This window comes from Pinus tabuliformis, chromosome 3_1 (assembly GCF_031772625.1).
Source record: "Pinus tabuliformis cultivar Carrire ecotype Pingquan chromosome 3_1, CPIR1, whole genome shotgun sequence".
Classification (NCBI taxonomy): Eukaryota; Viridiplantae; Streptophyta; class Pinopsida; order Pinales; family Pinaceae; genus Pinus; species Pinus tabuliformis.
The window spans coordinates 240292801-240307059 of record NC_142301.1 but is presented as its reverse complement, the minus strand read 5'-3'; the positions used below and the strand labels follow the sequence as shown (position 1 = coordinate 240307059).

Here is a 14259-nt window from a genome sequence, read left to right as displayed (position 1 = left end):
GATACATAAAACGTTTCAAAATAGAAACAAGGGAAGCTGCGACGCAGCGAGTCCCTGCGTGAAGTTGGGCCTGCCTGACAGTAGCTGCACGCATTTTGTTCATTTTTGTGAACTATTGTATTTGTGTTTTGTATGTTGCGGAATATTTAAGAGAAGCATTGCATTTTATTACAGCCATCCTTGTGAATCTAGGAGATTGGCCCGGGGTTATGCTCTAAATGGCTTTTGAACACTTTTTTGAATGCCAAGATGCATACGATTATATAAGTTTGTTTGGAAAACCAATAAGACCAATAAATTATAATGGAAAGATCCTATTTTCAAAGTTTATGGACGATAGCAGAAATAGCAAGCCTTCATACATAAGCCTTATAACAGCAAGTCTGCTAATGGTTTGTGCTTTGGCATTCAACAAGCTGGAATAATCTATCAACAAGGGTCTGGAACTATTCTAGTAATATAGGCGCTTATAAGCCTGATATATGTAACTGTTTATATGATTTTTTGGGATAGAAACAGACTTGCTATTACATGTATAAAGAAAGGTACAATCGGAGAGCTAATAGCAGGTGGCCTAGAGACTCCCCCATTAGTACATGAATCCAACTGCCTGGAAGAAACGCTGCCAGAAGTGGAGGCCAATCAGATTGTGTCATTTAATCAAGGGGAGGAAACATGCGGGTTTTGATTCCAATTGACAATATATTAAAGAACAAACCATAAATATATTTCAACGACACAAGGGATGATACAAAGCCAGCGTATTCAAAAGACAACATTAAAAGGCCATTTAAAGATGCATTAAGGGATAAAAAGAGTGCATGCATCACAAAATTTATTGAAGGAAGACGAAGCGTCACACATGCATTGTAAAATATAGCATATGTGCGAATACAAAGTGTTGAAACACTACATATTACGGGGCTATGTTAAAATCTCTCACAATGAAATCAATGTGTTTTGCAACGCATGAGATATCAAGATACCGCCATATGCAATAAGAAGCCATGAAACCAACCCTATATTAAATACATTCACACTGATTGTTGATATATTAACGTTGGGATACGCCACAATAGTTGAATATGCACCGCCACAATAGTTGAATATGCACCGTCGACAAGATTATACATCCGCCAATGCAATAGAAGGCAAAATTATTAAAGTCATTATAGAAGTCCGTTATATCAAGATACCGCCATATGCAATAAGAAGCCATGAAACCAACCCTATATTAAATACATTCACACTGATTGTTGATATATTAACGTTGGGATACGCCACAATAGTTGAATATGCACCGCCACAATAGTTGAATATGCACCGTCGACAAGATTATACATCCGCCAATGCAATAGAAGGCAAAATTATTAAAGTCATTATAGAAGTCCGTTAGTATTGGACAACTTATGAGGACCAGCCACTTTCTCTCTCTCCGTTATCACGTGCATTGCATGCAAGCCATGTGCTTGGCAGCAGGGAGGTGATCTGTGACATTAGTATCATTCCAGCGACTATGAGGCTGGTGGTTTGTTGGCATGGCTGTGATGTTGGTACTTTATCCTCCACATGGAAAGCATGAAGCCCTCTGTGCTCATAATTAATAAAACAAAAAAAAAACCAGCAGAGAAAACATGTAAGGTGGCCTTTTCAGTGAATAAATAAGCAACAGCAGGACCATACACCATGCTAATACAAAAAAAACATCCTTAAAAACAAGGAACGAACCTCTGCCATGGCTAGTTCAGTCACTAGTCAGAGTTTGTTGCAACAGGAAGGCTTCTGGTATGCCCAGGCCGAGATGGAAATAATCCAGAGCCTGCAAACAGACTTCCAAGCCAGAGAGATGTTCCAGCATCAAGACGGGGACTACATGGATGAAGGCTCTGATTTTCAGCATTGTCCACCATGAAAGCCCATGGAGCAAAATCAATGGTAACAGTAACGATGATCCTCTGAGAAAATTCAATCCCCATTGTCTGGTTCCCACCATGGAACAACATGACTTGGGGTTCTCTGATAATGCCTCCCTTGTCTCCTCCTACTTATCAAGTCTCCCTTCCCCTCGCCTGCTTCATACCCACATGCCCTACACGGCCCTTCCGCCCTCCATTAAAGCCAAGTGCCCTATAGTTTACATAGCCAGGAACCCTAAGGACACCTTCGTTTCCCTCTGGCATTTCTATAGCAAAATCGAAGGAGGACTGGTTAATAACAATGGTGATTCTATGAAGGACCTGTTCGAATCCTTCTGCTCGGGGAATTTTCATTATGGACCCTTCTTCGACCATGTGCTGAGCTATTGGGTGGAGAGTATGAAGGAGGGTTCGAATGTTTTGTTCTTGATGTATGAAGATCTGCAGAGGGATTGTGATGCCTGCGTGAGGAAGGTGGCCCGGTTTCTGGGCTGTTCTGATGCTGTGAAGGACGAGGAGGCCGTGAATGCCATTGTGGAAAAATGCAGCTTTGGGTCTCTGGCAAATATGGATGTGAATAAGAGTGGGCAAATTAGGATTCCTGCGGCTAATATCAGGAACAGTTATTTTTTCAGGAAGGGGGCAGTGGGGGACTGGAAGAATCACTTGAGTGATGAGATGAGCAGGCGTCTGGATTTGATTGCTGAACAGAAATTAAAGGGCTCAGGCCTCCACTTTGACTATGAATTGGATTTTGTAAGTTCCAGTTCTTAAAATTCTTTTTAATATCCTTCAGGGTCTTAGTATGGGCGGGAAGAAAGCACAGGCGGGGTATACCTGAAAAGCAAAGCTAGGCAGCGAAAGAGGCGTTTGTAGCCCAGCAGGAAGCTCAGGAAGTAATCAAGCGTGCTTATACCAAGCAAAGAGAAGCTCAAGATAAGGCTCGGGCAGCTGCTGAACAGCGGTTTGCACAGCAAGAAGGTGGTAAGCAAGCAGCAACACTAGCCGCTCGTTAGGCAGCGGCTACTGCTGTTGAGGAGCAGAAACAAGCAGTTATTACAGCACAAGTCTTGGGTGCGCAGATAGCAGAGCAAACCGTGGCCTCCAATCAAACCCCTGGTAATTGCGTAACTAAGATAAAATTTCTAAAGAAATAGAATTGAGTAAAGAAATAGAATTAGGTATGAAACATGTACCAGGCTGTTGTTTAGCTGAGAAATTTTCAAACAGATGATTGCAAAATAATTATTGATTGTTGGGTTGTTTTGCAATTTTACCCAGAAGAAGTTACGCAGCTTCTCTGGTTCCAAGCTCGCAACCCTGAGCACATATGAAAAGGGGTAAGTTATAAAATCAATACATAATATATATTTCTGCTAATACAGAAAGAAGTAGAGTGTATTATCATTTTTCTCTTGCTTCCTCCGATGTTGGACCTGCCAGAGTTCCTGATACGCCTTAGATGCTGGACCTGCCAGAGTCCCTGATTCAATTGATTCAATTGCTTGAAGCCTCGGCACCTGAACAAGCGGCCAAAGTGAACTTAGTGCAGGTCGAAGCTAGGTTAAACTGGAATAGGAGGCTCTGAGAAAAACCAGAAGAATGAAACTGTCGAGGGGTTTTGCGCACAGAGGTGTTGATATTGGGGCCTCTGCTGAGCCGGTAGGCGGACACCTCCCGCCATGCAACCCTTTACCATATGGCGGACACCTGCACAACAGCAACCAAACCTTACCATATGTATGCCGTTCGGATATCATACGAAATAACATTAAACATTAGCCAATTAATCTTAGCATTAAGAGCAAACCGCTAACGGTCAGGCCCTGTTCATTGCGCCTAAATAGCAATTTAGGCTATGGTCGGGCCTCTTCCGCCTCGGGAAGAGGCCAAATAAGATGGCGAAGGTAAAGTCAACTCAAGTCAACTCCAAACTTTACAATATAAATGCAAATAACATACGAAAAGTTTGCAAATTAATGCTAACTGGGCTCCGAACGGTTACTATAGTCCCTGCCGGATGCCAGATGGCAGGGACTAATAAGGTTTACCAAATTTCATAAAGTAGAAATAGCGGTATATGTTTTTCGGTATGTAAATGTATTTTTTTATTTTCCAATTTGTAACGTTCGTGGACCAATGTTTACAATTATCACAAGCTTGTTCTCACTCCTTTTATTCAGGCGGATTTCTTGTTATGGAATTAAAAATATCAAAACTCAGTCTCGTTGCACAAATTCTTTGAAAATTTTCATATGCATATTTAAATTTTGTATTCTGGTTTCATGAATTGAATGTCCGTAATTCAATATCAACATCCTTGATTGCACCCCTTCTTTTAATGCCGGTTAATCTACTAATATGTTATGAATATTCCCACGAGTAAAGCGTTTTAAAGCAGCTTCTGGGTTAAAGCGTTTTAAAGCAGCTTCTGGGTTTGAACAAATCTTATGGACAAGCTATTGTCCTTGTAACAACAGATCATGGGGATAAGTGCAAGAGATGCCTGACTTCTTCATGGAATTATTCACATGATGAAGAAGAAGAGGATGCAACTTCTTCTTCTTCAGATGATGATGATACAGAATAGCGAGATGAAAGCATCTTCCAAATAGATTGAATTAGTATTTATGATACTTTTGAAAGCTTTCTTATGATCATTGAGTTGTTATTTTGATTCTTTATGGTCACTGTAAAAGGCAGGTGAAATAGATTGAATTAGTATTTATGATACTTTTGAAAGCTTTCTTATGATCATTGAGTTGTTATTTTGATTCTTTATGGTCACTGTAAAAGGCAGGTTCACCATTAAGTTAATATCTTGATTATGTTCAAGAAGATCACAAATTTGATAGTATGAATGTGTCTTTTAGTCAGTTTCTTTAAGTTTATATCATTATCTATTCAATTCATATATTGAAGAATTTGGATTATTAATAACATTTTCTATTGAAGATTTTGAAATAAGGGTGCTTTGACCTAATTTTAATTATTCTCTAAAATATTTATAGATGATAATTGTTCAGTACGTTCTAGTTCTTTGTATCTTAAACCTAAATCATTGTTCAAAGAAAATTTTCAGAGCTTTAACGATGTCAATGAAATAACTGAATGTGTAGTTTCTATCCTCATGTTAAGATTTAAAAGTATTGAATCATATTTAAGCATTTCGTTGCCTTCTATGATGAAATCTACAATTTCGCTATTTTTAATTTGAATGTTGCAACTTCTATCATGGTTGGGCACTGCATACAATTAAATGCAAGAATATGGTTAGATAAAAATTATGCTCCATGTCATTGTTATAGTTGGAATTTATTCACAAAATTTGTTACTGATAATTCATATTTTGTTGATCCTTGAAAAATCTTTGCATTTGTATAATGTACACCTTGGTTGTGACAATGAGAAGAGCTACAACTTTTCTTCTCCAACTTGACATGTAATTTTCTTTATAGTGTTAATGGTTCAATAATAATTTTTTTTAATATTATTAACAACTTTTTAATGGCTTTGCACCTTTGACCTTATCATAATGAAAGATAATTTGCAAACAAACTTTCCTAAGTAAAAAACATCAAGAGATGTCATGATGATTGTATATTGGAATGAGATGAATGCATATTAGCCTAGATCCATTTTAAGTCTGGATCTACAAAAAATAGAGAGAGATCAAATCTATTTTCACTTTAAAGAAGTTTGTATCTCAAGAGATTTAATATTTCTCATCCCTTAGTAGATCCCGAGTTAAGATGGATCTAAATTGATTTTAAAAATAATATATTTTACAGTTTTTACTTATGACTCAAATATAATTATTAGTGTTTTCTTTGCTAAATATTTTTTTTATAAATAAATATAGACTATCGTATATTAATATTCATTTGTGTTGAAAATTTTGAAAAAAATATAATATATATTTATTATTATTAATAATCTTAGTTGGAATTCAAACTTAAAGTAATAAAATTAATTGTTAACTTAAACTTAATTCAACCTAGTTTAAGTAATGGATGAAATAACCTTTTAGTCTTGATTGTTAGCTTAATTGGCCAAGGTCTTGTTGTTAAAGCACCTTAATCCATCTATAAATTATAGTGTTGAATTTATGATTTATTAATTTATAGTTTCATCTAATAATTAGACTATCCCAAGGTAATTCATTATCTTGATTTAAGAAATGCCATAACCTTTAATTATTGATCTATTTATAAATTGTAATGTTTAATTTTTTATGTATTTATTCATAATTATTGAATTTATTGATTTAAGAAATCCCATAACCTTTAATTATTGACCTATTTATAAATTATAGTGTTTAATTTTTTTATTATTTTATTCATAGTTATTGAATTTCACTTATAAATTGAGATGGACATTTCATATATATTATTTAATGTAATTATTGTCAAAGTATTTAATGGGTGTCTGGTATACATATATTTGCGTTTATTAAATTATTAAATGTCATAATATTTAATTATTAATTTACTTATAAATTAGAGTGTTTAATTCTTGATTTATTTATTCATAATTATTGATTTTGACTTATAAACTGAGATAAACATTCTCATTAAATTCTAGCATTTACAAATATTTTTATTTAGTCAATCATTAATATATAACTAGCAATTGTCCCAAAAGGTACAAAGAGAGGCCGATAGGATTATTAAATTGAAATTGTTGAATTTTTCTAGAAGAGATGTTGGTTCAAGCCTAACGAATGAGCAATTTGAGCTGGCTAAAGGCTTTCTAATTGTTTTTTATTATGATAAAATTATATTGATAATTCATTGGTTTTACTTTCAAAAGCTTGAAGGAATTTGAAGAGCAGGTATAGAATTGCTTTGCGGGATTTGATCCCAAAATCATTGATTTGTAAATACATATTCAATGAAATGTTAATTGGTTAAAACTCTGCATAAATGTTTGATATAAGAAAATAAGCCGAAAAGGTTGAAAGGCTTAGTCCATCTATTTATTTGTGTTGGATGTGCAGTCAAAACAATTTCAATCTCCTGTGACATATAAACTACCAGAATTAGCAGAAAATTTAGAAGGAAATGCAACAAATTTAATTAAAGTTAAGTTGAGATTAGAACCTGCTCACAAACAGCATTGTAGAAATCTTCAGGGGATGTTCCACTCTAAATCATCTTGTTGATTATGTCATCACATGACATTGACAACTGAATAGTATTTTTTATTTTGCATACCCTGTAGAAGAGTATGAATTTGTGCATATTAGGCCAGACTATCCAGATTATAGAATCCCAATTTCCCAGTGGGCAGTTCTGTGTATAGAATTTGTACTTTTGATGACTCCAATGACAATGAACAAGTATAATCATTTGGAAAGCGTCAGGGGAAACGATAGACCAAATCCACATTTTCCCAAATTACAAGTCAAACAACAACCCACATAAGGAAAAAAATTCAACAACCATTACTTACTTCAATTTGAAGGCTACCTTACAGTGTGTATGCAAGATTGCAATGGATTTTGCCCCAAAAAATGCTACTAGATCTAAACAAGCAGAGCCATAAACCTGAAATTTTTTCAATAATAGGACCTGCTTGGGACAAGCATAATCCTTACTCCACTCCAAATAAGAGTTGCAGTATACGGATTAGGATACTATGCAAGAGAGCATGCCTTATGAATAGAAAAGGCAAAAGATAACAATGTTTTAATTTCCATATGCAAAGTCTTCACAGATTGCCCCATGGCAGCATAAAAGGAACTAACAATATAAAACACGCATCCATAACAACAAAGGTAAAAGAGCAGCAAACATGCATTCATCCAAAAAATTGCAGCAGGGAAATAGCCAAACAGTGTATATCTTCTTCCATTAATCATAGAATTTAATAATAGTGTGGTGACATTTAAATGGGGGTTATAGTGGTGGGTATTGCTAAATTCTCTCACCACACTACTATTAATGCATGTCACCACACTATTAGTATTGCTAATTGCAATGGGGGTTATAATTCTGAAATCACACTATTAGTATTGCGAATTGCAATGGGTTAAATTTATGAAATTACTGTATAATAGATTTAAAAAAAATATTAATAATAAAAATCAAGAATATATTATTTTTATGTTTTATTTAAAAAAATAAAAACTAAATAGAATGAAATTGATATTTGATTTAAAAACTCTAAAATGTCCGAACACTCGCTATGGAGATGACTCGCTGTTAATTAAACTCACATCGTGATAGTGATTCATTCGAAATTCAAAAGAGTGTTGAGCTTGGCTTGCGCCCATCCTCGTCTTCTTGACGCCAATTTCACCTAATTTCTTGATTTATTTGATACTATGTCTATTCTCTGACGGCATATTTGAAACAAGGGCGATGCCCATATTCTTGATTCTCATCGAGATTCTCAATTCGAATCCAATGGAAAACCGAGTAGCGGGAGTGAGCTAGGAAGTTGTGAGTGGCGTGAAACTAGGGTATAGTCTGGTGGGAATATTCGGCGTGGTCAAGATTTATAACTTGGTATAAGTTTACACCCAGGAATTAGGCGACATTGCCGTCAGAACGAAGAGGCAATACAAGGCAGAAGTGACAATGTAGAGAAGTAGGCAAGAGCAGAGAGCCGACATGCCTACTGGACCTCTTCTGGAGGGACCCATGGGCTCTGTCGCCAAAACAAAGGACGATAAACCTACGCCATTGCATGTTATGCCCATCAATAGACGGAGTATCAAATAAACCCAGAAATTTGCCATCAAGAAGCCGAGGATGGCGTTGCCGGCGCAAGCCAAGCTCAGCAAATCATTATAGTGATTCATTCGAAGATTGTATGAAGAGAGAAATACTGTCCACTATCTTGAAAATAAAACAATAATTCAATGCATATTAGAAATACCCGAGGCGGTGAATGAAGTTGTGCACCTATGAAAGCAGTAATGGGGCCCACTGAGTAGCAGCATCCATATCCATCCCGACATCTGTCAGTGAGCGTTACTTCATCTCTTCTCAACAAAAAAAGATAATAAAGAAAAACAAAAAACATGATAGAAGATATATTTTTCTTAATGTAGACAGGTGAGTATCTGTTTTCAATACAATCATTAAAAAAAAAATCTAACAATTTTCAACAAAAAAGTTCTAAGATTTTGCATTCTATTTAATTTTAAACTAGTACAAAAACACAGGTAGTTTTTGACATCTTCCATAATGGAATGGGATCAGCCATTGATCATCCATATTGAACAAGACATTGACAACTCGTACACAGAATATTTGAAAGACAATTTCCAAAGACATGCTCCTATCTGTTCTTATTGCAACTATAAAATATCTAAGAATATTCAATAAGAAGGTTATAAGATCTTGAATTCTACTCAATATGGAACTGCTTTATTTAAACTAATATTTGGACAGAGATACTAGTAGTTTTGAGCTTTTCTAGAATGGAATTGGATCAGCTCTGTTGAGCGGGACGCTGACAATTCATGCTCGGAATATTTGAAGCACGAATCCCAAGGAAAAAAAAAGTTACAAACAAAGTAAATATTATGTCTAATTCTTTATCTGCAAGTATTTCCCTTTCTGTTCTAAGCTATTAGAGAGGATCCAAAGGTTAAAAAAAAATCACTAATTTTTACAAGCTTTTTCATTGTGAGCTTTAGTGCTTTCTTGACTTTCTGTGTTTTCTTGATTTTCTGTTGTTTCTTTTTTTAATTCAAATCAATGGTTGAAATTGTCTTACCTGATCGAATGGAGTAGGGTAAAAGTGTTGACAAAGAATTTGATGCATAAAAAGGCCTATCGGCCTAATTATATTTTATATTAATTATTTTAGTGGACAATTGGTATAATTTATATTTTACATTTGTTATTATGTTAAATATTGTTGATAAAATTTGACTACTGGACATTTTTTTTTATTAACCTTTATTAATTTTAAAAATATTATTAAATTATAAATCTTTTAATTTCGATTAAATTATGTCAAGGCTAAAGAAAGATTAAGCAACCAATGCGGGAGAAAAGCAACTCTAAGGAATCAAATTTACAAAAACCATGTGAAAGTTACTAAAAACTACATAAAAGTTCGGGTTGTTAAAGAAGTGACAATTGAACAACTTGTGCAGGAATTTTTCCACCTGTTTGAATACCTCAATAGGTGACATGAAATTGCTTAACATACTAAACTTCTAGTCTCTCAAAGGAACTGAGATGGCTACCAGCGCAAGTATTGATGAACAATTGGTCTACTGTTGTATAATTTCGTATTGAGGAAATAAAGATATCTTTGTGCATTTATGGGAAAGGAGTTCGACAAAATAAAATTAAGCAGATATCGATCTGTGTTTTCGAAAAATGGTTTGTAGTGTTGAAAGATGTGGTTTAAAATGGGGTTCATTTTGAGTTGTAAGTAAAAGTGTCCTGTGCATTTAAATATAAATGATTTAAAATCCCCTGACGAGAGCCTCTTGGTTTTTCTAGAATAGGGGATTCCCATGTTATTCTTTGATGAATTCAAAGTCTAGAAGTTTCTCAACAATGCGGTCTATTGTTATAGGAATTTTTATTGAGAACATACAAGATTTGTTTGTGCATTTACTGGCAATAAGTTCAACAGATTGCCAACCTGGGTTTCGGAAAATGAGTTTTTAAACTGTTGGAGATCAGATGCACAGGTAACAATAAAACATAAACACAGCAATTAAAATCATGCACAGGAACACAACTTTTTAACATGGTTCACCCAACCAATCTGGGCTACGTCCACCAAACTAAGGCATCGGCAATTTTATTAATTAAACAGGAGATTAGATCAATAAAACTCTCACACTCACCCACCCAGCTATCCGTATGACCACCTCTTTTATAGTAGGGAGAATCTAACTGCCTCTCACATCAAATTTAGGAAGCATTAATTTTCACCCAACAACCTGGAGCTAATCCAGCAACAGATATCTATTGTTGTCACACACTGGGATTCTTTCCTATTTTATCTAAAACAAAAAAATCTCAACAATCTCCACCTTGACAACAATTAGCCTGATGCCCTGTTTGTTTATTATTTTTATCTTTTTTGCAAGCCAAGAGAAGCCAAACACCAACGTAGCTTCTCTAACAAAACTGGTTTCATGAACATTTCTGCACAGTTTTCCTTTGTATGCACCTTTTCAATGGAAACGCCCCTTTCAGTGATAACCTGTCTTACAAAATGGTACTTAATTGGAATATGCTTTGATTTACTATGATAGGCTGGATTCTTAGCCAAATGTATTGCACTTTGACTATCACAAAGTAACCTGATGTTGTCCTGTAACCTACCAAACTCACCAAGCAAACCTTTCAACCAAACCGCCTCTTTGCAAGCATGCGAAGCAGCAATGTATTCTGCTTCAGTAGTGGATAAAGCAACAATGTTTTGTAGCTTTGACATCCAGCTAATAGCTCCACCTGCAAGAGTAAAAACATATCCTGAAGTTGACCTTCTCTTATCCAAATCTCCTGCAAAATCAGAATCAACATATCCGCAAACAGATTCACTACTCTTATTGTAAGTTATACAATAACTACTTGTGCCTCTCAAATACCGAAGCACCCATTTTACTGCTGACCAGTGTTCTTTACCCGGATTTGCCATATACCTGCCGACAACCCCAACTGCATGTGAAATATCTGGTCGCGTACACACCATCACATACATCAAACATCCTACTACATTGGCATACGGAATTCGAGACATATAATCCTTTTCTTCATCTGTATTAGGACATAAACTGGAAGAAAGCTTGAAATGGGAAGCTAAAGGGACTGACATAGGCTTCACATTATTCATACCAAACCTCAAAAGTATTTTCTCAACATACTTCTATTGTGACAACCACAGCTTACCATTACTCCTGTCTCTGAAAATCTCCATGCCCAAAATTTCTCTTGCTGCTCCTAGATCTTTCATATCAAACGTCCTTGCCATCTGAGTCTTCAACCTGCTGATTTCTTCAATGCTTTTGCTTGCTAAAAGCATATCATCAACATACAACACTAAGATAATGAACATGCCATTATTTAACTGCTTAAAGTAAACACAATGATCATATTCACTTCTTACATATTTCTGACTCAACATGAAAGAATCAAACTTCTTATACCACTGCCGAGGTGACTACTTCAGGCCATATAATGACTTCTTGAGCCTGCAGACAAATTTCTCATTGCGATGCTGAATAAACCCTTCCGGTTGTTCCATATATATTTCCTCATCTAAGTCACCATGTAGAAATGCAGTCTTAACATCTAATTGCTGCAACTCTAAATCAAGCAAAGCCACTAATGCTAACACAATTCTAATTGAAACAATTTTAACCACTGGTGAAAATATCTCATGAAAGTCTATGCCAGCTTTCTGAGAAAAACCTTTTGCAACCAGCCTCGCTTTGTACCTGTCTTCCGTATCATTCACACCCCGTTTTACCTTGAAAACCCATTTACATCCCACAGTTTTCCTGCCTTTGGGAAGTTCAACCAGATCCCACGTGCCATTCTTACCTAAGGCCATCATTTCGTCCTTCATGGCTGCTTTCCACTTGTCACTATTTGAACCTTCTACAGCTTCCTGATAACACAAAGGTTCATCATCATTAGTGGTCAAAACAACTGAAGTAACATGATCATCATACCTTCTCGGAGGGCATTTGATCCTTGTAGACCTCCTTAAGAATGTTTCTGGTGCTTCCACAATTGGCTATCTATCATTTGTAGGAACTTCTTCATGATCGCCATCTGAGACTTGTTCATGACCTCCATCTGAACCCTGTTCATAATCTGATTCTGAAACTTGTTCATGACTAGAATCTGAACTATGGTCGTTATGACTATCATTAGAAATGCTGTCAAACTGAATGTGCTGGAAATCAAATACATCATCTTGTTTCAATCTTCTATCTACATCTAACTGTACAAGAGAGGATTCATTAAACTTTACATCTCTGTTGATGATGATTTTGCGGGTAGTAGGATCCCACAATCTATATCCCTTTGTTCCATCACCATACCGAACAAAGATATACCTTTTAGACTTTGGATCTAATTTAGTTCGCTGATGTTTAGGCACTAGAGCATATGCTTCACAACCAAACACTCTGAGTTTAGAATAATCACAAGGGTGTCCTTTCCATACCTCTTGCGGAACCTTGCAGCCTATCGCCGTTGATGGAGACCAGTTTATCACATAACAAGCTGTTGCCACTGCTTCCATCCACAACTCCTTTTGCAACCCGGCGTTACTCAGCATACACCTTGCTCTCTCTAGAAGAGTCCTGTTCATGCGTTCAGCAACTCCATTCTGTTGAGGAGTATAAACCATGGTCTTATGTCTCTCGATCCCTGCATCCTTGCAATAGCTGTCAAACTCCTTGGAGGAAAACTCACCACCATCGTCAGTTCTTAAACATTTAATAGTTCTACCAGTGCTGTTTTCTACCAATGCTCTAAACTGCTTGAAAACTGTAAAAACATCAGACTTTCTTTTCAACATGTAGACCCACACTTTCCTAGAAAAGTCATCAATAAACGATACAAAATATGACGAGCCACCATATGACGCTGTAGGGGCTGGACCCCAAACATCTGAATGGATATAATCAAGTATGCCTTTACTAGTATGTTTGCCTGTTTTAAACTTTTGCTTACTTTGTTTACCAAATAGACAATGTTTACAGAAATCTAACTTTCCAGATCTTAGATTAGGAAGTAACATGCGGTCAGCCAAAATTTTCAGCCCTCGTTCGCTCATATGGCCCAACCTTTGATGCCATAGGCGAATTGAACTATTGTCCTGTTCAGACACTGACACATGATCTGACCCAGTTCTACCTTCTAATTGAAAAAGATTTCCTACCTTCTTAGCCTTCATCACTAGTAAGATACCTTTATAGATTTTCATAACTCCACCTTGAATTATAGTTTTATATCCATTCGTATCCAGTGCTCCTAATGAAATTAGATTTTTTCTTAGATCTGGTACATGTCTCACATCAGTTAACAATTTGGTTGTGCCATCTAACATTTGCAGTTGTATACTTCCTATTCCAACAATACTGCAAGTGACATCATTACCCATGTACACGACTCCATCATCAACTGATCTATATGTCTTAAACCAATCTTTATGAATACACATGTGGTTAGATGCCCCGGAATCTAACAACCAATGTTAATCATGTTTTGAAACATTAACAGACAATACCTCATCACTCATACCTAAACCAGATACTGAACCTGTATCTGTGGTGTTGGCTTCTTTCTTTTCTGTCGAAGAGCCTTCTTTAGCAGCCTGCTTTCGCTTCCAGCAATCCTTTTTC

General features: G+C 36.0%; 1 long non-coding RNA gene across 1 annotated transcript; it reads right to left on the bottom strand.

Annotated features, from left to right (window-relative positions):
• Positions 1 to 1207: 1207 nt before the first annotated feature.
• On the bottom strand, positions 1208 to 3912 carry LOC149186698 (uncharacterized). Its single transcript, XR_016255709.1, has 3 exons — positions 3353 to 3912; positions 1729 to 3236; positions 1208 to 1588 (listed from the first exon to the last, which is right to left on the bottom strand). It is a non-coding gene; the product is annotated as an uncharacterized LOC149186698 (long non-coding RNA).
• Positions 3913 to 14259: the final 10347 nt, after the last annotated feature.